The 25,713-nt window shown below is 40.1% G+C and overlaps 1 long non-coding RNA gene across 1 annotated transcript in view; it reads right to left on the bottom strand.

The window, feature by feature from the left end:
* Positions 1–10,362: 10,362 nt before the first annotated feature.
* The window catches only part of LOC120372377, a 100,901-nt gene continuing 85,550 nt past the window's right edge, over positions 10,363–25,713 (bottom strand). The window contains exons 2-3 of the long non-coding RNA XR_005584928.1: positions 12,545–12,637; positions 10,363–11,137 (exon numbers count right to left, since the gene is read on the bottom strand). This is a non-coding gene — a long non-coding RNA (uncharacterized LOC120372377). The remainder of the gene's footprint in view (positions 11,138–12,544; positions 12,638–25,713) is intronic.

Below are 25,713 nucleotides of genomic sequence, written 5' to 3' on the forward strand. Positions count from 1 at the left end.
TGGGGATAGAGGGTTGGGGGTTCCCCTGGGTGGGGAGACCCAGGTTGTGGGTTACCACTAGGGGCAGAACCCAAGTGAGACACCGGCCTGCAGAGGGCGCTCCGGGCTGGGAGAGCTAATTCCCAGGATGATGCCACAGTTCTCTATACCATATGAGGAACAACTGATGTGAGACAAGACTTTCACTGTCACAGAAGGCAAAATTTGGCCTAGTATATGTATACAGTATCTTCCTCATATTTCTGTATGTTACGTGCTATTCAGCGATTACAATTCCCTCCACACAACACTACGTCATTTGCACTTAGTGATGGAGAACCTCACAAGGTTGATTAGTTGAATTTAGTATTCAGACATTTGGGTGCAGATTCTTGCCCTCTATTACATGAGTCTAGCAACTTGGGATTTACATCATCAATGTAACCAAACATTAGTGGCCCATCATGATTAGCTCAAATTTTTCCAAGCCTCTTTGGAACTGATCAGGAAACCTTGTGAGAAAAAAATGAGCTTTCTTGGGACATTCCCAATACTATTTGCTGTAACAACAAAATAGGATAAAACAGCCTGATTCCCTTACATCCATATACCCAGAAGTAACAACACTGAAATCCATGGAAAAAAATCACACACAATCAAAATCAGCGTAAGTGAGAACACAATTAGGCCCAGTGTTATATTCAAAATGTTTCCTCTTCTGAACTTTTCAGTTGCTAAGCAGCATAGATATACATAAACATTTAACAAAGGCTATTTCAAACTAGAAAAAAACCCCACTTTGGATTAGGCTTGGCTTGAGGCAATTCTCACATTCTCCTCACTCTCAAATAGTTCACCCATCCCTAATTTACACATGACTGGATTTGTGGACTGCACCATGGCCAACATTACCCAGAGCATTTTTTTTCTCCCAATACATCAGACACACCAATGCATTAAGAAAATACTGTTTAAAAAAAGTGAAGTTACGTAAAACACTCAGCAGCAATATGCAGTGATGATTTACATGTTTCTCAGCAACATTTTATCCACTAATCAAATAAAAAAGGCAGTTATATTAGTGACACACACATCAGAATATTCCGATATTACTCTGACGACATAAATTATTTTCCAGTTTGATTATACATCACTGCCTACATACCTGTAATGGAGCTTCTGACAGAGAATGTTTAAGATCCTTTTCATGTGAATGCAGCATTTTCCACTGTTCTCAGTACTGTCCCCAACAGCAATTGTCTGTTTAATTGAAAAATTTCCAGTCCAATAAAGACCATAAAACCTGGATGATTACAAGGATCTTGACAGGCATATGTCTTGGGTTATTTCAAGAGAGTATTCTTCATAAAGACAGCAAGTATCCATAGCACCATGTGCAATTGGTTATACTTATAGCTCTAAGATACTCAGTCAAGTGTGGAAAAATATTATTCTAGGAGGGATTTGCTTTACAGCATCTATTGAATCAAGCCTTCCTTCTTTAAAGGAATAATTCTGGAACAAACTGAAAAAAAAATTAATAGCCTGTTTTAGACTGTGCCCAAATGATAGTCGCATCCACAAATATTTATGGGAACAAAATTGTGCCTGCAGTTACATTTAGCTGAAAATTGTGAGCATAACAAAGGAGACCAGGTTTTAAAAATCTTATTCAAAATGTCCACACATGCAAGCCTAGCCCCCCAAAAGCATCTACATTTGGATTATTTTTCCCTTCTAACTTTTTGGATTAGTCTTTAACTGCCTACACACAAATTATTCCCGATCCTGAATAACCTGTACCAAATTAAGTGCCCTCCAATCCTGTAGGCAGTCAAGGAATACCTCCCTAATGGAACTTCCTCCCTGGAGAATGAAGGTACATAGTAACAGAGATGAATTAATCAATTGATCCATTACACCTGAACACAGATTAACAGCTTCAGTTTCCACTGTGTGACAGCCAATATGGGAAAGAATGGGGGAGGGACTGAAGGAGTATAGACAGTTCTCTCAGGAAAGAATGTAGTAATATGGAGGAAAAATGGTAACCTTTTGATCTGAGCTGTTCTTAACAAGGCACTCTGCTGGTGCATCAGGACTAAAATGGAAATATCTCTGTACTTCCCAATCAACATACAGCATCTACTTTTAGGTGCCACTGACTGACCATTCCAGAGCCTCAACTATTAATGCCTCTTTCTCCTCCTTTGGCGGCTAGCACTTCCAAGTGACTCACTAATAATACGCAGACTGGGGAGGGCAAGAGAGAGACTGGGGGCCAAACAGTTTATCTTCAAAATACATAGCAAAGGACTTGCTGTGCCAGTAAGACAGCTGTGTTCTTGGCAGTGTGGCACCACTCTAACACAAGAGGAGCTCCTCAAAACATGACGTCCCCTGACTGGGGGGCATAATATTTCCCAGAGCTCTCAAGTGCACAGAGGGTGCAGTTTGCACTCCCCTTCATAGCCAGCCAGTGCTCTAAACCACTGCACAGTGATGTCAAGGCAGAACATGTCCCTGTTCCTCTCCATTGTTTGGTGTGACTTGCACTGAGAGCAGTTCATGATAGTATAATACTGGTTTTTTTCCCTGTAGTATGATTTCCCTCCCCCCTTCTTAAATGCAACTAATGACTGAAAATAGATAGTTCACTGTGACTGGCCCTCATACAGGGCTATAGTATGCGGGGAAGGCTTCTTACACTTTTCCCTGCCACTGTCTGACTCATAGTCATCTTCACCACTGCCTTGTGAGGTAGACAAGGATCATCTTTCCTGTTTCCCGTACATGGAAGCTGATGCACACAAAGGTTTGAGTGATGTGTGTCAGGCCACATAGACAGGGTCGGTATTAGATCTGGCATTCAGACACTGGAGCTCCTGCTTTGTAATCTTGGCTGAGATTTGAGATGTGCATCTTAGCCCTGCCCCCTGATACTTGTCTCTCTTTGGCCTCCTGCTTGACAAAGCCTTCCATCAACAAATGAGGCCCTCATGCTAGATCTATTAATGCTCCACACCCAAATGGTATCAACTCAGGACTTCAGATCTCTCTCTCTCTCTCTCTCTCTCTCTCTCTAAAATAAACAGATAAGTTTTATCCCAGAAGACTTGAGAGGAGGTGAAAGAGAAAGAGAGATCCTTGTGTGTACACTTTAATTCCAAGAGGTGCTGAGGTGTCAGTATGATGGGAGTTACAGAAGAACCTAGAAAGCCAAGATGGTCAAAAACATGGGGGAGGGGTGAAGGGGAGACGGGAAAAGGGAGAGATTTTTAGCACAAATTTTCATTCACTCCATTTTTCTGTCAAAAGTTATGGAAATTTTATGACCAGCTCTGGGATAGCTATATAGATACTTAGTCATGTCCTGTACCGTCTGGAAAAATAGAAGAGTGATTCACACCAAAAACAAAATATTTGAACATGATGTGATGTCACACAATGTCGATCATGTCAATTCCTCTCCTCTTCCCTTACCCAAGTTGTTGGACAGTCTAGAGTTCATTTGAGAAATTAGGCCAATTGTTTAGAATCTTGGTGCAGTAGTCTATGATGGCTTATTACTTATTCCCTTTTCTTCTACCATGATCCCTTTTTTATTGTAGCACAGTTATGGCTATTTAGGAATTTTGCCATTGTCACTATATTTCACCCAATCGGCACTCATAACTTCATGGTGATAGTGGGGATAAACCCTCCTGCTTCAAAAGCAATGACCCTACTGCTCAAACTTAAAGAAAATCTCCTTAGTTCTAGTGCTATGCCTGCATTGAACAGTTAACCCAGATCACAACACTGAGGTTATACCAGCCTGGGTGTGAGCATCCAAACTGCAGCTCCCTATCTGTGTTACTCTGTCCTCATTTTTACTGCACTCGCCTGTGTGTTTCTGGAGGTATGTCCCATGATTCTCTGTCTCTAGGATTCTTTCCCAGTCACTTGTGTCAGTTGTGGGAGACATTATCTGTCCTTCACTGGGAATTGCAGGAAGGCATTGTGCACTTACAGAACTCAAGTGATTTTGCCTGTGTCCATCCTCACTAAAGAATGGGTAGGTTACAACCAGATTTCTAACATTTTCCTCTATACACTCCTGAGTAAACTAGCCTGGGCTTAATTTCAGAGGTTATTCCTGTGCACATGGTAGGTGGGGTTAAAGCTAACCCAGGGTAACAGCCTGGCTTAACTATGGAGTGTAGACATACCCTACTATAAGAGGGACTATAAAGAAGTGCCATTCTGATTCCATCCAGTAGAAGGCAATACATATATACAGCCAGTTCATGGCACTGCAGCTAAGGCCTAAGGAAACCAATCCAAAAGAGGGCTCAGACTTTTTATTAGCTTGCAGCACTCTTCTGTTTCCATCTTGTTTAATAATCCTTCAGAAAGAGTTTGAAACCCTTGACAAACCAATTCAAGCATGCAGAGCAAAACATATGATGACCAGATGGCCCACGGTCTCATACTTCAGCATCCATATGTTTCAAATGTATTTGCAGATTGTTGTTAACAGACTTGTGGTTTAAACTCACATGGATCGTGCTTGGCAGGAAGAGGCCTTACAGATGTTCGCAATCTCCCTATTGCTATAGAATGTATTGTAATGGAAATTATGTTGATTTGCTGCATAACACTGCAAAGTAGCAAAAGATTTCTGTTATCTCTGATGTACTGTTGAGAAAAAAAACTGTTTTTCTTTAAAGAAATGAGACAGCCTTGGAAGACTATAATTTAATCTCAACTCTAATTTAATGAGTGCTTTCAGACTCAAATTATTATGATTAAATCTGATTCTTTTGGCTGAAAACACTGGATACTTTGAGGAATTAATTATTCTGAAAAATAACAATAAACCCAATGCCTGCCAGCACTGATGATCCCTTTGTAGCTTGGAGAAAAGATGCCACCTATGTAGAGGCAAAAATGACTTCCATCCCTGATCACAGTGCAAAGTCATGTTAGAAATCTGAGCCATTTAGATTTCTGTGTGGATGACAGAGGAGTTAAGGATAAAACCCAGGTAAAAGCTCAAGTTAACTTTGCAGTTACAAACCCTTCCAGTATCCGGGCCTATGAAACACACAGAGGTGCAAGTTCTGATTCCATTCAGTAGGAGGCAGTACACAAAGACAGCCAATTCACTGCATTTTTACGTTACTTTCTGTGAAGGACTGAACATTATACAGGCTGTCAAAGCATCATGATTTGAAAGAGGGTGATTTTAAATGTCGTTAAATCACAATGGAAAAATCCTTCTTAAAATGGAATACTTGAAAAGCTGCCTAAAACTTAATTAGAATAAAGGAGCATATCTTAAAACAAATTAGAGAACAAGATTTGTTTGAATTATATAGCCCTTATACTTGATAGTTTGATTAATTTCTTCATTTTTATTTTTCATACAGTCAATTACATTTTGATCATAATTACACCAAATTTAATTTACACTGGTCTGAGATCAGAATGTGACTGATTGCCTCTGTAGCCTGTAGTATCACAACAATGATGGAATAGCCAATGGGGCTACCCAGAAGTAAATAATGTCAGTTAAACAACATCTTAGCCTCAGGGTTAATCAGAAAAGACGATGGAAATAACAGGGAAATGTGTTAAGAACAAAGCTGACATGTCTGCCATAGCAGGCGTGCCTTTGGGCAGCTGGGGGAACACATAAAAGGGTATGACCAAAATAATCCCTCTGATGAAAGGCACTTAAAGGCAGGGCCGGCGCTTCCATTAGGTGACCCTAGGCGATCGCCTAGGGCACCAGGATTCGGGGGGTGGCATTTTGTGCGCTCCCCACAGGGCGCATGGGAGCTTCCAGTTCTGCTCCCATCGTGCCGCTGAAGAAGGACCTTCTGACGATGTGCCGCAGAAAACAGCGGCAGGCAACTGAGCAGCTCAATGACTGCCACCGTCACCTGTGGCATTTCGGCGGAGGATCCTTCTTCGGCGGCGCGATGGGAGTGGAACCGGAAGCTCTCGCGCGCCCTGTGGGGAGTGCACAAAATGCCGTCCCCCCCGAATTCTGCCTAGGGCGCCAGAAACCCTGGCGCCGCTCCTGCCTAGAGGGGGAAACATGTGGGACTTAAAGAGGACCTGCAAAGAGCAGCCCACCATAGACTGGAATGATAAGCCTTGTTTGTGTTCTAAGCAATGTCTGACAGCCCAGGAGAGATTCAGATTCAGACTGTTGTGCATCTTCTGGGGGCAGGATATTCTTGGTGATTGGCTCTAACTCTGGAACACTCTTCTCTCTCATCATGTGGTCCACCAGTTCCTGGATTTGGTAACTTTCAAGTCAAGTTATAAAAGTCATTTTTTCCCAAGTTAATTTTGGGCAGACTGGGTGTATTGACTAAGGTTTGGGAAGCAGTTGGTTTCAGTGGATGTCGTGGTCCTTTTCACATAATATTTGATAATGATGGTAGAGTATACAGAGCACTGGATGGTAATTTTCATACATCAAAAATCATTTTCATGACATTTACATAAATAAAGTTGTTGATACAAATTAATAAAAAGACATGGCTTAAACTCAGGAGCCTTTTCTATCACATTGTTAATTTTTACTGGAGTTATTAAATTAATTGTAAATTCCCATTCACAGTACTGAAATATTCTGTTGCAGAAAGCTGCTTCAAGAATTTTTTAGTAATGCTAACAAATATTCGGCCAACCAAAGTAACTCAGGCCTAAATTCAAATATGGCCTATGTTTCCTATACTAGAAAGGCCACACAATTACAAATATTAATCAACCATTCTCTGAGATTTAAGACACATGATCAAATCTAATCCCTAGTCATTTCTCTTTGGTTGACAGTCTGCAAGCAATAATTAGAAAGTCGGTACTATAACATTCTTGTACTTCCATGGCAGTACTTTTATTTCGTATACACTGAACCATTCTGTTTTCAATATTCATTTCTGTACCATACTAATACCTGAAATTGTGCTTTCCTACACAGGAATTTGGCATATAATCAGCTACTGCCCTTCTACAATATCACACATTTCAGTTCTCATTGCACATCAAACAAACCCAGAAAGCAAGGATGTTAGTATTTTAGTTCTGACCTGCTTTTTTCCACCTTACTTGAAACCACATCCTATTATTTGAAGTGCATCAATATCTTGCCTGTCTTCTTAGTGGGATTTGTGCTATGGAAGTTTGGACTTGTATTAAAGCTGGTCATACATTTTCTATCAAAATTGTTTTTTGACAAAAAATGTAAAACAAATATATTTTTCTCTACAGGTGTCTGCTTTCTGCAGTTTGATTTTTCATAAAAAAGACTTACTCAAAAATTGAAATATGGTTCTGAAATACTATCATAGTGCCTTGTGGGAGTTGTAGTTCAGTCACCTCATCCCCATTCTCTTCAATAGACTGGGCTCCCCAGACAGACTACATCTCCCATGATGCAACTGCCTCCCTTTACTATTGAGAGAGACAATGTCACTTCATGAAAAATGTCATATGACCAGGGAATCTGGCCTACAAGGAATGGGAGAATAAGGCAGCTGAGCTACAATCATTATTGCCAAAACAAAATTTTTCAGTTTTCAGCCAAAATACATTTGGCTTACATTTTTCACTGGAACATATAAACTGTATGTACAGATTACAGTACATTCCTTTGTGTGTTTGTGTGTGTGTGTGTGCGCACACATACAATTTTCTTAATACAGGTCTATTATGTATTAAACTATCCAAGGCCTTTGCAAAACAAGAATTTGCATTTACTAAATGTCTGGAAATTTTATCTCCTGGTAGAACACTGTAATATTGAGAAAATTAACCAAGTGAACCCTCGCCTTGTTTATGTTTAATCTAATTAGGTTTATAATTATAACAATGACATGCTGTCATAATTAGGCTAGCTTCTGGCTTTACCCTTGCTCTATCCAGAATGTCTTTCCGGTCACTACTTTAAACATGGTAGTAGACAATATATACACCTATAAATAAAAATTGTCCAGTTATGGGAGTTACTTTACTATTACCTGATGTAGCTGTCCCAGTAGAGTAGCTAGAGGGATGTAGCATTAATTTCTTTATTTTGTAGAGTAGAACTACTTTAGCTAGAAGTATATGGAAGTTATAGCAGGCCAAATCCTTGGGGTTTGATTGTGGTTTTTAATCCACAGCCCTGAGTAGAACGAAGAAGAACACTAGCGAGATCATACAACTGTAAGAAAATCTCTCAAGGTCTATTCTCCTTGTGCATGGAGGTTGAAGAAGAGTGTGCAATCTATTCCTTCTCTGAGGTTGGAGCAGTTGCTCCTTGTCAGTATGCTGGCCTCACTCCAACAGCTGGTACAGGGGTTGATGGAAACAATGACCAACTGCTTTTTACTGTTTGTTCCAACTGCTGCCTCCTTCTCCAGATCCTGGATGGACTGCTGTTGTGTGCAACTTCTACATAGCCATCTTGTGGAGGTTAGAGAGACTTCTTGATTACTCTAGAGCCACTGCGCTCATGCTGGTCCTGGTCACAATCTATCCCTTAGCATAGTGAATACCTGGGTACCAGGTGATGCATTGTGGAGGTTCTCAGAGCCACAATCTGTCCCTCAATGTTTCAAACAGCTGAATCTTAGGGTTGGACCGTTTTGTTTTGGGTTTTTTTGGAAACAGAAATTATATGCCACCACACATATTCTTCAAATATCTGTGGCAAAAACAACTTTATTTCAATTAAAAACACGTCTAAGCAATCACTTCTTGATAAATGTCATCCTTGTTATGGAATTAGTGCAATATTTATCAAGATGAGTCTTATTTGCATATATGTCCTTCTTAATTACATTTGCATATGCATCACTGTAATTAGCCCACTTGCTTAAATATTGAATTATATAACTGATATGTGCACACCTTTTAAAAAAGTTACATGGCTGGTACAATTTGTAATTAGCTCTCCTTTCATGTGGGCTGGCAGGTCTATATTTTCATTTCACTCTCCTGGGAAATAAGGTGGACTAACTGTGAGGATCAGGAATAGGATGAGATCCCAAAGAACCCAAAACTGCAACATGGCAGCCAGAATGCCTCCCCGGGCATACACTAAACACCTTCTATGCCCTTTGGAAAGGCATATCTCTAAGCCCAGTGCTGACTTTGGCTTTCTATAAAGAATCTTTTAGGAGACGTTTTACATAAATGCAGCTAATCCCCCATCCCATGTTGAGAGGAGAAAAAGCAGACTCTTTTTTTCCCTCTCTCTTATCTTTTTTTTTCCTCTTTCCTCCTGCTATCCTCTTCCCCCTAACCCCAAATCATCTCAACCATATGTTTGGCCAGGGTTGAAACATGGTCCCCGCCTCCCCAACATCAGACCATAGGACTTGTGTTTCTTTTGGTTCAAAATCTTGAGCCCTTTTGCTGGATTGTACAAAATACTGGGGAAAGCCAATAAGTAAACCTTACTGGCCAAATGAGTGTAAGTTACTCAGAACAAATTTGCCATCTTGAGAGATGGCTGAATATTTTGTCAATAGATGTTATCATTTATTCAATCAGCATCACAATTCTTTGAATAAAACGTTGGACAAACGTTATTCAATTAGCCATAGTGTCCTTGGTCCATGGCTCTGTAAACCTATCTTTTACAAAGTAGGAGACAAATGGCAGATGAAAAGTTAACCTTTCAGGGCCTGATGAATGAGCATACAATTTTCCACAGTCCAGATGGAGTGGTTCGTGTAGGTCTGGCTTAAGAAGGAGCATGTGTCATCCCTTCTATACAAGTCATGGACTGCCTATAGAGTTTATAATACACACCAGATGTGTTCATCATAAGTTCTTTTAATGTTCTGCCAGGTATGGCCAAGGTGAGCTTAAATAGGGTATTTTACACACAGTGCCTTCAAGTGGTGGAACAGTATAATAAAGTTTAGCGTTTCATTTCATCTCTCCCTTTAAGTTCTATATTCCTACCACTTACAATATTTATACAAGCACATGAGCTTTGAAGTTCAGTACATATCAGTCTGTTAACCGTGCAGGGCCACAGCAGGCAGGAACCCTGCCTTAGCCCTGCTGCGCCGCTGACTAGACTTTTAATGTCCCGGAGCCACCAGTGCTGACTGGAGCCACCAGGGTCCCTTTTCAACTGGGCATTCCAGTCGAAAACCAGACACCTGGCAACCCTAGCAGGAGAATATATGGCCCTGGCTACACATACTAGATATATACATGAGGTGGAAGGATCAGTTGAATAGTCTTTTCTATACAGTATCATGTGCTTTGTTTCCTTATTACATATTACTGCATTTTAGTTTACTTGATCAAACTGTTGATCAGCACAGCTTTTCTTCCTTATCCGTAAGCATACGGTTCTGGTTTTATGAAAAATCCACTCCTCCAAATAACATCCCTGGGATGTGACAGTGTTCCACTGACAAAATGTAATGGTTAGTTTTCAAAAACAAGAGGCATCCACACACCTGTTAGCCCTCCACCAGACCCATCTGCCAGTCATGCTGTTACTGTAAATTAAAATCTTAGTCTCAGTCTCTTGCATCTAATCTGACCACAGGTGAAGCAGGCAAAGATTAGAAGTCAGCAAGGAAGAAAAAGCAAAATGCCTAGCAAGAGAAATAGTGGTTTTACCATGTGACCTGGAATCACTCCAGAAAATCATGTGCCACAAAGCAAACATAAAAAAAAAAAAGTACTTGGGAGGTTATCAATTATAACAGTTCAGGACTATTAACCAATATATGTATGGGTGTGTGTGTGTGTGTGTAGCACACTTGAAATACATGATGGTGTGGTATAAACATTTTATTAGCCTGGGTTTGGAATGGCAGCATTATTCACAAGGGTCAATACTCCATCATGAATTTTATATATGCTACATATTTTATAGAAAAACTATATCAGAAATCTCTTTCATACAGATTTTTGAATTTTATTAGTTATGAATCAGCCATAAGCTCCGACCTTCCACATGTGCTGAGTTACTTTATTACAGAAACTGGTCATACTTCTTGGCCTGCCTCTCTTTTAGGCCTTTATCCAGACTTTCGATAGACTTCAGCTTCTCCCTGGAGGATCCCACTGGCAAGCTGTTGCTGCTGGAGCTAACATTAAAATACCTCCTTATTGCCGCCACCCTGACACAGATCTGGCTTCTTCCCTGTTAAGGAAAGAATAGGTTGCATTTATAACCCTTCGTCTCAGGCCTACAATCCCCTGATCTGGAAGGAAATTAGCCACAGATGGGACTTGGGGTATGAACCCCTCTTGAAGGCCAAGTTCACTGTTAAGGCATAACTATATACTGGCAGCAATGTACAGGGTATGCGTCCACACTGTGGTATGTAGCTACACGCAACACTGAAAGGCTCAGGCACGGGGGAGGCAGTGGGACACTACACTGAAGAAAATAGTTGTATTGTCTTGGGTGTGTAGAGAGCCATGTATGCTACAGGGTGGGGGGAGGGACAGCTCTGTGGTTTGAGCCTCAGCCTGCTAAACCCAGGGTCATGAGTTCAATCCTTGAGAGGGCTACCTAGGGATCTGGGGCAAAATCAGCACTTTGTCCTGCTACTGAAGGCAGGGGGCTGGACTCAATGACCTTTCAGGGTCCCTTCCAGCTCTATGAGATAGGCATATCTCCATATTTCAGGCATGTCTTTACTCTGTTCACCCAAGCTGTGCCTCACCATCTAACTGCTATTTATATCCATACAAGGGGGGCATGCAGCATACATACACTACATGCTGCTGTAAGGAGTCTGTAGTGCAGACATTCCCTTTGATGGTGTTATCACCTGTGACTGAATAACGATGCCATCTACCTCTCACATAGCATTTTTCATCAGTAGATCCAAAGCTCTTCACAATTTTTAATGTGTTTATCCTCATAACAATCCCATGACTCAGGGAAGTTTCATTATTTTTCCAGATGGGAAGTTGAGGCATAGAAAGACTATGTGACTAGATCAAGGTCACACAAAAAGTTTGTGCTGGAGAAGGAAAGCAAACCCAGGTCTTCCAAGTCCTACACTAGTGCCCTAACTCCTGTACCATTCTTCATTGTCTATCTTGCAGCTCAGACCAGTGTAACGTGTCCCATACCAGGGACAAGGGGCAGGAGAGAGGGGAAACTATTTCTATAAGTTGTTAAAAAAACCAAAAACAACCCACCCCCCAAAATTAAACCTGTTCAGTGTTTGAAATCTGCTTAAACCCAGCAGAGATGGATTCACCAGCAGAGTTGCATAACAACTGCAGTTTGTCACATAGTTCCACAATGATTTCCCCCGGGATACATAGATACACCCTGTCCTGGAGCAGCTGAGCAAGGCCACCTCCCTGCTTTTTCCCCAGATCTGACCAATTCCAAACAGTTGGGCCACTGTGGAGCCTGGTTGTAGGTGATACCCTGATTTTATGGTATAGAGCAGTATTTAGCAATTTAATACAAATAAATAAATAAATAAATAGCTATATCACGTATCCCTTGGGAAAAAAATGAGATGGAACAACATGATTCCATTCTTTGTTTCACAAAATGAGGGGATTGGATGCATTTACTTACTGCTTAATCTTCCAGATGCTTTAGTGGGGAGTAGATAGGAATAAGACCTCAGTGGGGAATCCCAGATGCATCAGAATTCCACAGCATCTGGACCTGTGGCGTAAACAGATCAGATCACAATGCAATTTAATACTGAGGCTGTAGAGAGCCAAAATGGTTTAGATGAGAATGTAAATGCAGAATCACAAAACTTGCTTTATGATTCCAAATTGGAAGTACAGCCAAACTGAAAAGTAACATCGTTAGGTTCACTGGGGTTTGGATTTGAAGATACTGGGCCAGCATATAGAAGAAATAAAGGACAACAAGAAGGTAGAGAATCTCTTTCTAAAAATCCTTATATTTTAACCATGTTGAAAAGCTAAATTAATAATCTGCTGATAAAAGTATGTTTACTTACATTTGTGATTAGATCAGCTTGAAATAATTGAGGTACAATGTTAGAGCAAAAATCACCTGCATTATTTATTCTAAGGCATGTGATCCCCTAATACAAACTTAAAATAAACTCATATATAAAATAAACATTAAAATTAGATGTTATTGAATAATATTCATGAAGTTTGACTGTTCCTGTCAATTATTTGTGCATTTTTCCCCAACCATTTGCCAGATATATAGATGGTGAAACAATATTAGTCAAATACATTATACAGTATATAATGTATATATGTATTAATATTTTAGGATTTTTTCTGACTATTCAACCAACTCAAATTAAAACATTATCAAGATTGTGACTTATACTGACAAATACAAGAAAATGTAGGCCAAAGAAAGATATTTACTATGTCATCCAATATATAGGCCAAATGTGTTGACATTTAAATAGTCAGCTCTCATTATGTGTTTCATGGTGATTAAGTTGATAAGGAATTGGTGGGACATCTGATACATTTCCTTGCTTTCGTAGGTTCCCATTCACACTATTGTTACTTTAATGAAAGTTTTATGAGTCTAAAGCAAGTTTTTTTTTTAAAATAAACTTTAACTAGGATGACCAGACAGCAAGTGTGAAAAATCAGGACAGGAGGTGGGGGTAATAGGTGCCTATATAAGAAAAAGCCCCCAAAATCGGGACTGTCCCTATAAAATCGGGACATCTGGTCACCCTAACTTTAACAAACAACTATTACAGCATTTAATACATTCTTATTCTAAATCTCTTTAACTCCATAGCACTCTACATATGACCACTGAGCACTGTAAGTTCTAGTGGTACAGGGATCATTATAAATCTAATCAGTATCCTGGATGATGTAGTAGATGTTAATGTTTGGAGGCTCATAAATTGCATAAGGGATTTATTGCATTGAGGAACTATAGAAAATAACCTCACCATACTCTCTCTTTGACCACTTGTTTGCTTCTCTGAAAACAGTTTTACAAACAGTTTTATGCTTCAGCAGGATAGGTTGAAACAGATGCAATATAATAAAATAAAAGGTAAACAGATTAATTTTAATAACATAAAATGTTGTATGTTATGGCTCATTAAACTATATTCATTACCAAGCTGGATCCATAGAAAGTTTCCTAGAGTTTTAACAATGTACCAGATGTCAGATGTTTTGCTCTGTCAGAAGCTGTTATCCTTTAGCCACTAGACATTTAGCATCAAACCTGGCTTTAAAAACAAATGAATCTGGTGCTACCAACCAATATTTCTAGTGAATGTTTGTCAGCATTAAATCATTAGCGAATAGGCTCTGTTTCATGTCACAACTGCAGAGGTTTTGTAAGATAAAGGAGAGCACTGGCAGCATTGTTTGAAAGCATATATAATTTATCTTGCACCATGAACGTCTCTAGAAAGTATTAACAAAGCCAAATTTTAGCCTCATTTATACCAGCGCATCAGTAGGGATGTATTAGTGTAACATAGTTGAATTTTGCTTTCCATCGTTTACATTCATAAACATTAAAATTCATGAAAACAGAAAATGGCAATAATGAACAACCCTGATGGAAACATTTGTTAAACCTTTTGTGACACTTGGTGTGATATAACTTGATTTTTTCTTTTGAAGACTTGACTACTACCCTCAGTATTCTTGAAATCAAATTCTGATACTAGAACTGTTGTCCCAAGAATGGCTCTATCATCCTCAATATGACACTACACTTCCATTCCTGGTTTAGTTTCAACATAAAATAAAATTGTGCTGGAAGCAGCAATTTCTTTCTTATTTCTTAAATTACTCTACTGCCTATTAAGACATTTGGTAGTAATGTGTTAAATCTAAGCCTTGGCTGTGTCAATGGTGCTAAACAAACAACTACGATTACGATGATAAACTCTTAATGGCTAACTTTATTTTTAACAGCGCCTTGGGAAAAACAGAAAAGGATTGTTGACCTAAATCATTTAGGGTACTATTTTCAAAAGAGTTTCTTATTGGTCCAACTCTGCTCCTCTGCCCCTATGCCCCTATTAAAGTCAATGGGAACAGAGCTAAGGTAGCACAGGATACTTCTAAAATCCCACCTTTATATTTGAAATTAGATATGCGTGGAGGGAACTGTTACTTTATTAAACTATGAATACATCCATAAAGAACATATTATATGGCTGAATTCTTAACTTAGGGTGCAGCCAATACATACAAACCACTCAAGCTCTGCTTTCACAGAGCTGGATGCTGGGCTTATTTTACATAGTATTACAGGCCATAGCAACCGCAGATGGTCACATATAGTCAAAAATTCTGTGCAGGTCAATCCTAGTTTAGAAGGGTAGGAGGGTACTCAGACCAATTCCTTGGGCAACTGCTGTGAGGGCTGATGTGGGAGAAAAACAGGCATATGGCTGCCCCACTTATGTAGAAGTTCTATGCAGATCCTCCTCACTTGCCTCTAACTAGGGGTCGCAACAGTAACCTCTGTGTAGCTATTGCAAAGGGTAGAGATGAGACCAAGATCAGGGACTTCCTCATTTACCTCATAATTGCTGGGAGTGGGTATTTTCAGACCAAAGGATCCTGGACCCTTCTGAGGCTAACAGTTTCATTCCAGAGCTGTGGTATTTTTCAGGAACTCTGTCTATGAGGTCAAATATCCTCACTGAGTATATCCCCAGAAAACAAACAGCGGGAACTTACTTGCTCCTTCCCCCATGTGGAACTGGCCCACCATCTCTGTGCTGAGATGTCAAGCTGATGTCTCTCTACTTAGGAGCTGGTCGAGTAGAGTCATGGATTCCACTCCTTATGACTGAGCAGCCTCCTCTATCCCTTTAGACTTGTCTGCTAAGAGTGTGGGGCCTGGCAGACCACAGAATAAACAGCTTCCTTAGCATCTTTCTCTGGAGACTAAAAACATGCTTGGTGTTTAATATGGTGTTCACATTCCTTCGTTAGTACTTTCCCAACGAATTGCCACGCTGTTGTATCAATTCCTTACTTTACTAATGTTCCTCCTCTTATAGGAGGTATCAGCCGTCCTTCAAACAGACCTTAATAGAATTAAAATGTATTATTAGTAGTAATATACAGACCTACAGGGCTGGCCTTGTGGGTGGGCGATGCGGGGGATGGCCAGGTTTGCCGTGGTGGGGGGGGGGGGGGTCACTGTAGTCAAGAGGCAAAGAGTGGGGCAAGTGGGAGATACAAGGCCATGGAAGAGAGCTCAGGGCAATGGAGGGAGAGGCGGCAGTGGGGCCCGGAGGCAATGAGGGGGTTTGGAGCCCAGGAAGGAAGCAGGGGCCATGGTGCCAAATACAAGTTTGCCCAGGTACCATTTTCCCTAAGGCCAGCCCAGCAGACTTATTTGCTTTGAATTCTTTTCTAGCCAAAAGTATGTTTCAAATTCCCAGATATTTGCTTTATTTCTTCTATTCATAACATAATATTGGAAAAAAACAACTGTTCAGGAATCAGAGACTACCCCAGTCTACGAATGTCAGTTACAATATTTTCCAAATTTGGAAAAATGTTTAGTTTTCTTTGTCAATCCAAGCACAGGCCAAGTTCATAAGATGGGAGAGAAGTTCTCAAATGGTTGCTCCTTCTTGATATTGATAAAAAAGATAAAATATTTCATACAGCACCTGCAACAGTGATTTTTACCAGCTGGATATTTTATATAAGAAGATTTGAAGTCTTTAGTATGATAATAATTCCTACTCCTAGGAGATATATAATCAAAATAATTGAGTGAGCCATTCTTTTACAGCCATTTCCACTGGCTTATATTAGAATTTAAATTTTCTCTTTTTTTCCTGGAGCGATCAGCCTGACCGTTCCTATATCTAATGGTCTTCTGACTCCTTTCCATATAAAAGTGAGAGAAAGGAGAAAAATAAAGCAGGTTTTGTTTTAGCACCTGTTAGCTAGCATAAATTAGCAGCTCTTCTTAAAATATCACTAGTTACTGTTATTTAAAAACATAAATAGTATACAGAGATTTACAAGGACCTGTTCATTGCTACCAATTTATTGCAAACCTAAAGCTGTGTATAGACACACATTTTTGTCACATGCATGACATATGTGTGTATTTACATAGGGCGAAATTATGATATTCTTGCTAGTAATGAGGACTACCTTACTACAGAAGTATTCCCATTGATTTACTTGGACTACTCATGGTGCAAGGTCCTATTCAATGTGAGTATGAATATCATAATCCCAACCATAGTGTATATGCTATACAATTACTATGGTCCTCAGGGCCAGGATCTTCCTGAAAAGTAAGTAATAAGGATTCAACTGGTAAGAAAAAAATTAAAATACATATTCTGCAAGCGGTTGCACATGTTGATATGTAAAAACTGCACTGATAGAGTCAAAGGTATAGATTTCAAAGGCAGGAGGGGACCATTATGATCTAGTCTGATTTGTTGTATACCACAGGCCATAGAATTTCCCCACTGATTCCTGCATCAAACCTAACAACTTGCGGTTGAGTGAGAGCATATCTTTTAAAAAGACATCTAGGCTGGATATAGAGATTCAAGTGATGGAGAATCCATCATGTGTTGTTGGTAATTTGTTCTGTTTAATTGGAAGGTTAGTCACTCTTGTGCTTTCTCTTCTGTCTGCGTTACATTAGTCCAATATCCTGTCTAACACTGGCCAACATCAGATGCTTCAGAAGGAGGAGTGGGAATCTTGCAGTGGGCAGAGCAAAAAAAGTTCACACAGAACAACATCAATTGATCATTTATGATTGAAATATTTTTTTTTCTGCTCAGTTGTCAAAATGTTAAAATAAATCATTACGGGTGAAATCCTGGCTCACTGAAGTCAATGGCAAAACTCCCATGGACTTCAATGGGGCCTGGATTTTACCCTATAAATCTCGGCTATGACATAATTACTAAGTTCAGGGGATCAAACAGCCTCCTCCCACATGGAAAGTTGTGACGGGACATTTTACAAGCAAATCTCTGGAAATAATCATTCAGTTTTCCTCATGGAAATTCCCTCATTCCATTAGGAGAGTGTGATTTACACACCTACAGAAAATCAGCCTCCCTGCCATGATCCATAGGAAGCCAAGGCCATCTGTGTGGAGACCTTGTAGCTGTTGTGCAGTCCAGAAGCTTCCTCCAAAGCTCCCGCAATGTACTTCCAATGACTGTACCCTGGAGTCAGCATCTCTGGCCATGGCTTCCCCTGCATACACACAAGTGCTTCCAATCTCAGACTGGAGTAACTTTTCCATGTGAGTTCCATGAGGTTAGAAGAGGGACAGTGTGCATTCCCCATACCTGGCTCTGCCACCAAACTACCCCCTTTAATGCCCTGGCCCATCCTGACTCCAGACTCTTTGCAGACCCTGGACCACATGTGGAGGGCTCCATCAGGTCTGGGGATGGGAAATGGTACCACAGAGGCACACAGTGCCACTGTTCAGTGTGCAGAATGGAATATCATGGCATGGAGGGGCCCTCCATGTAGAGACCTGGGGGGAAATGTTCAGGGCTGGGCCAGTATAGTTTGAGTTACTAAGTACACTATTTTTAATCCGAGTGACCTGATTTGCTTCTGAATAGTCAGCAGAAGTGCATTAGCTTAATTAATCTGCTCTACTTAAACAGAGTTAATTATGAGAAACACGCACTGAAACCAGTGTCACAAACAAGAGCTGTTTACACGATAAACTACAGCGTGTATTTTCACTGTGCCACACAATTCTTTTAAATGGCTTTGTATTCCAGGCACCAGAATCTGGAAGTCTGATATTGATCCAATTACTGTGGCAAGGTAGTAACAACTCACAAAACCAATTCAACCTAACCTAGGGATCTCCCTTTCAATAATATCAATGAATTATATTGACATATCAACTAGAGGAAAAGCCGCCTGTGGCAAAGTTGCCACCCCAACACACCCCTCCTAGCTGGATCTGCCATTGTGTAGACCTGACTTCACATAAGTAACTTGCCTCATTTCCTAATGGCCGTGACTGGAAAGGTGAATGGAAGCTCAAGTTGCAAACAGGGGTTGAATGAGCAGTACACAGGAGTCAGGATGTCTGTGCTATCTAAGATAAGCAGGAACACCCTCATGTAAGGGACAATGGACAAGAAAAATGTGCAATGTAAAGATCAGATTCTACATGAACAGCACATGGACGGAGCATGCTGTACAGAGACTGGTTCCTGAAAAGTCATGAAGCATCTGATGCAAAGTATAGTTAAGAACGTAATGTGTAGATGTATATAAAGGAAGAGTTTTTCAGTGTAACTTTGGACCCATGGTACAGCTTATACTCATCCTGTATGCTAGTCTGATCAGCATAGCTTTGCTGTGTGCCAAATAAAGGAACCTGAGTGATGAAATCTAGAGTTGACCTGAGTTTTGGATCCTAGAATGAAGAGTTCTCCCAGAAAGTGGAAAAGGTCTTGGAGGGAATCCCAACACATTGCACCACCCTTGCCTCAGTTTCCCCCACTGTGTGTTGGCCAACTCCAGCTATAAGAGAATCCTGGCCTTCTAGCTAGACCACTTTGCAGAGTCCTGCCCCTTCTGGGGCCACAGGGTCCTTTAGAAAAGTCCAACAGAAATGAAAACAAAAACTAAGCCTTCAGCCCAGGTAGCCTCATATGGCAGCCACCTTGTCCCAGGTGTGCCTGTACTGCTTTAGACTGTCCTGCCTACCCACAGGCTTCTGCGCCTTGATTAACCCCACAATCCAGGGCTGGCACATTCCTCTCCTCACTCAGTGTTAGGCTGCTTGTCATGGCCCCTGACTCCAGTCCAGCTTCCAGCTCACCCCAGAGAACCTTGCCTGCTCTGTTTCTCAGGCTGCTTCCCAGACAGCAGGAACACTGCACCTCCTCTTCATCCCCTCTCCATCTGGGTTCCCCGAGCTCTTTGGGGAGGGGGAAGCCCCTAGCTGGGTGTTCTGCTTAGGCCTAGCCAACCTGCCAGGTGCACCCAGGCTGGTTAATTAGCCCACACTAACCCTTTCAGGGATGGGGCGGGGGGTAAACACCCCATCACAACTCCAACAGAAATAATGTAAGTAGGTGAAGTAGAAATAACCTGTATTTCCCTTATTACATTCTCAGTTTTCCTGAGAGCTTCCTGCCAGATCTTGAGTGCCATCTCATCTCACTGAAAACACTAAGCACTGTTCAGGCTTAGTACTCTGAGTGCCTCCTGTCCTAGCAGTGAACTATGGCATCCCACTAGTATTTAGTGCACCCACAGATTAGAATAATCTATTGAGATTACTATACAGCTGCTGGCAGACTTGTAGGTTAAGTATTTACATTGAAGCCCATTTCTATATTCTAGGTGAACTAACACAAAAAGAAACAAATTTAAGAGCAACATAAACTCACCCCCAGCAAGGCAGGGATAAGGAGCTAATGTTCAAAGCTGCTAGTCCCTTAGAAATAAGGGCAAATTCACAATCACAGCACTATCTAAAAAAGGTAATTCCAGACACATGTTGACCTTGAAAACTCTTCTTGCTGTTAATAGATTAACATGTAGTTTCCCCAACCTCAAATGAAGCTTAATTTTCATAAGTCACACATAATGAAAGCCTTGTAAAATCACTAGAGAGGAGAAAAACTAATTTGCATCCTATTTCAACTTAATGTCATTTAATATCCAATACCTTTCGGGCCAAGATGTACTGAACAGTTTGTAAATAATTGTCTGCTGGCAGCACACTGTGCTCAGGAGGGTGGGAATGGAAATTGTATAACCTCCTTGCTGATCAGTGAACAATAATTTTAAGCATGCCAAGAAGATTATGAAAATCAAACCAGACACTAATATCACTAATCAGAAGTGTGGGCCCAATTCTGATCTCAGTTACACCAGTGTAGATCAGCAGTAACATTAGTCAGAATTGATCGTTTGGTTTCATCAACATTCCATATATCCCCCTTTGCCAGCACCCCAGTGTACTTTCAGTTAGGTGCTTGCTTTGCATACTGAACCCTCCACCTGAATTTATTAACTAATTAGCACATTGGGTGCCAGGCCAGAAGCACATATCACAGAGTTCAGTACTTGTGCAGCTGATTATCCTTTCTTATTATAACCCACACTATCCTTTGTTATGTTCATCCACTGAAAAGTGACAGAGCCTGACTTCAGATTCTGAATTTGATATGATGAGAACAGCATAACATGGAAAAGTGTTCTGGGAACATGCACTCTCTTCATTTCAAAGGATGGAGGCCTAGCTGCATTTAATTAAGGTATAGCCGGCCTACATTGATTCAAGGAGTACTGATGGCATGCGATGGTTTAAATTGGATCTAGATAGAAACAAAAATGGTGCTCAAATATTTTTGCAAATAAAAGCATTGCATTTGATTTGTTACAATTCACGGGGTGAAAGTATTTTTTTTATTTGAAAGTATTTATTTGTGAGGATCACTGACTATTCATTTAATTTATCATGCTGATTATTTGTCCAAAATTGCATGACAGAAGTCCATTGTTTATTATTTCTCAGTCTGCTTAAAAACTTTCCGTCATCCAATCAGGGAGCAGATGTAACATCATCCTGTGACTTGGTCTCTGAAAACATAACAAATGACAAATGGACAAAGTGAACATTTTGTGACCAATTTTGACTTTGTCAATTTAGATATTGTTGGAAAATACTTATGAACAACAAATACACTAGCAAAAATAATAGGGAATGGAATTTAATGCACAGGACAGGGTGTTACTTCTTCCCCAGTCTGTGTGTGTGGATGAGAGACTCAGTTGTCACCCATCAATAATTCTAAGTCCACCAATTGGAATCTTACTCCTTCTACAGGACAAACCATTTACTTTCTTCACAGTGAGAGTGAAACAGCCATATTTAGTTCAACTGCATCAGTTAGCTTGTGCCCCTGCAATAAGACCTGCATAGTTGCTTCAAAGTCCAAAAAGCATCCAGTCAACTCAATGAATCACAAAATTCCATGGTTCCCTGACATGCAGTGCCATACCACCCCCTCACACTACCTAGATAATAATTTGCTTATATGGAACTGAGAGTGAGATAATTATGGCAGTGAGCAGAGCAGGAAGAAACTCCACTTTTAGACAGTACTAGCTACAGAGGCTCGTTCACCTGCACATCTACCAATGTGATATATGCCATCATGTGCCAGCAATGCCCCTCTGCCATGTACATTGGCCAAACCAGACAGTCTCTGCGTAAAAGAATAAATGGACACAAATCAGACATCAAGAATTATAAATTCAAAAACCAGCCAGAGAACACTTCAGTCTCCCTGGTCACTCGATTACAGACCTAAAAGTCACAATATTACAACAAAAAAATTTCAGAAACAGACTCCAATGAGAGACTGCTGAATTGGAATTAATTTGCAAAACGGACACCATTAAATTAGGCTTGAATAAAGACTGGGAGTGGATGGGTCATTACACAAAGTAAAACTATTTCCCCATGTTTATTCCCCCCCCACACACACACACACACTGTTCCTCACAACTTTTTGTCAAGTCCTGCAAATGGACCATTTTGATTACCACTACAAAAAGTTTTTTTCCCTCCTGCTGGTAATAGCTCCCACCTTAACAGATCACTCTCCTTATAGTGTGTATGGTAACACCCATTGTTTCATGTTATCTGTGTAAATATATCTTCCTACTGTATTTTCCACTGCATGAATCTGATGAAGTGGGCTGTAGCCCACGAAAGCTTATGCTCAAATAAATTTGTTAGTCTCTAAGGTGCCACAAGTACTCCTGTTCTTTTTGCGGATACAGACTAACATGGCTGCTACTCTGAAACCTAGCTACACTCTGTCACTCACAGGCCAATTCCAGCTCCTTTTAAAAGGCCCTGGGATGGAGCAATGCAAACCCCTCAGGGATGCAAAGGGATGTCACTGGCCACTGGGTGCTAAAGTTCCACTCCAAGAGCAGGTTCACCTGCTTGTCTCTGTCCCACAATCCAGAGCTGGCTGGCTGGCTGGCACCCTTTATTAAAGGGTCAACCCTGTTCATTTCCAAATCACTGTTTGAGTTCCTAATATAAAACTCTCAAGAGCTCATGTAGCACTTACATTTTTATAATCCATGCTTAGTACTCAGATCCCCACCTTCCATTCTGGAAACATTTTACTTTTTTTAAGAAGGAAAACTGAAGCAGCCATATGACACAAAATGTTTTTTTTATTTGGAAAAACAAACCCAATAAGAATTATATTCCTCAACAACAGACTTCCTTAAATAGAAGTATTCAAAAGAAAGAAAATCAGAAAGACACATCTATGGACAGCAATCAGCCATTTTGTCAAAAAAAAATCCCTTTGATTCTTTATTCCTCTGAACCACTCTCCCTGAATTCCCATAGCTGCTTCTCCTTATATACTACCCATTTACCTGTCTGTTTCACTAAAGAACATTAATCAAATCATTAAAAAAAAACATACTATAGTTACTACAATAAACCTCTACTTTCAGTTTTGAACACAAATCTATCACTAATTAGTACATATAAATATATCTAACACTAAAAAATACTTATGTAAGCACCACAATTAAAATGCATGATCCTTCTGAAATATCTCAGATGAATACATTGCTAATAAACAACAAATGGAGAATCTTTCAACAAGAAAGAGAGGACTAAAATCAAATATTACATACACTTTGTTCTCTTCTGAAATGAACACAAATGGAATTGTTAACTGGCACAAAATCTACACATGGTGTGTGGCTGAAATTAAGAGACCAGATGAGGCACAGTAAAGCCAAAGAAAGCTCTCTTTTGTTCTCTCACATTTATCAAGACCACCTGGAGTACATATAAAAACAAAATAAAACAAAGCACATAGTCCAAAGACATCTATGTTTGATTAGGTTCTGATTTATACAGAACTATTGATTGTATTCTTTGAAGTTTCTGTGCTTTTATTGTATTGTAGTAAAAAAGGATCAGCAAATAAAACAGAGACTACTTATTCCTTAAAACTCATGGCAAATGAGGCACTTGGCTGTTGTAAAATAATTTGCAACATGCTGACAAATTTCTCCCCTCTGCTGTGTTTTTATTTCCACATTCAGCTCCCTTGTATAATATGAAAAACAAAGTGCTTTCCTCATTTCTAGCCTCTGATATTAGCATCTATTTATAAGTTTTTAATAATTTTTATAAACATTTTGTTTAACTGCTCTGCACTCAATAAAACAATACCCTGACATATTTGCTTTTGCTCCTCTATAACTGCTGTTTCCTAATTCAAACACTGTAGACTAATTGGCTCATTCACTTGTTAAGAATTCCTCTGAAATCCCTTATATCTTCGTGCTTTGGGACAACTAAAACGGGATAAAAGCAACGTAATACTTTAACGGAAGTTCAGAGGCTGCAGGTAAAAACAGCTGCTTTTGTCAAAAGCAAAATTATGGATTTATTGATGAAATTACACAGAGATCTTTGACATGTCAGATAATTGTGACGAAAGAACATTAGATACACCTGAGTATTTTGGCGAACTGAATCTCTGATATGAACTATCAAAGAAAAGAGACAAAGTAGATGTAGAGGGTGAAGCTATTTGTTCTGATTATGCAAGATACAAGCTTCTCAAATAGAAGTTAAGAAAATTCATCCCCATTGCCCAGACTAAGCATAAGAACTACTTTGGGGTGCTGTGTAAATACACCTCTACCCAATATAATGTGACCCGATATAACACGAATTCGGATATAACGCTGTAAAGCAGTACTCTGGGGTGAGGTGGGGCTGTGCACTCCGGCAGATCAAAGCAAGTTTGATATAACGCAGTTTCACCTAGAACGCGGTAAGATTTTTTGATTCCTGAGGACAGTGTTATATCGGGGTAGGAGTGTAAATTTCAATTTGGAGATTGTTCATTGAGTAAGGTATGTGAGTAATGGAGGCAGAATCTGTCCCTAATAATATTCACACTTTACACAAATGGGTTCATATAGTCTTCCTTCTACCATTTGTTACCAAAACTTTTCCTCTGATTCCAGCATGCTAGCTTCCAAGATAAGGGAACAAGTACAGCAGGTTAAATCCTTTTTATTGAAAGGCTTCATATGAATTTCTAGTGCTGCTGATTAGGTCAAAGATTGCAACTATGATGAGTAAGTTTCAAGGTTTCAAAGCATCAGGCAGATAGATCAGTTTTCTCTGCAGCTAACATCACTGAATTAGAAAATGTGAAAGGATGGTATCTGAATAGCTGGGTGCCATTAGCCTCTAACAACAGCTGCTAGACAATAAGCTTACAGAGCCCCGTGTGGATTTCTGAAAGTGTGCAGTGGTACAGCTTCCTTGTACCACCTGCAGGGGATATAAGCTCACAAACAATGGATTCATAACAGGTGAAATCACACATTGCATTCTTTGGCAGGGAAGAGGCGTGTCAGAGAATGGTATGCTGACAGGTATCTGAGACTTGCTGTACTGTGGTTAGGGTGACAAATGTAACAAGAGCACTTGCAGTCCAGAGGTCTTGCAAATTCTAGGCAGCTTATGCATCAGTCCTTCAAATACATGTGACCCACCTTTAAATACATCTCCGTACCCCTAAATGTGAAATTCAATTAATCATGCAGGACGGTTAAAACTGTGGTGCATTTCCCTTCCAGTACAAAGTTCTCAGTAAGAAAGGGCATGCCTGAGCCTCTCAGATGATGTGAAATTTTTGGATGCACAAATACTGTATGGCAATAGCAATACCTGACTTGCACATTTGT

This window comes from Mauremys reevesii, linkage group 9, assembly GCF_016161935.1.
Source record: "Mauremys reevesii isolate NIE-2019 linkage group 9, ASM1616193v1, whole genome shotgun sequence".
NCBI classification, from domain to species: domain Eukaryota; kingdom Metazoa; phylum Chordata; order Testudines; family Geoemydidae; genus Mauremys; species Mauremys reevesii.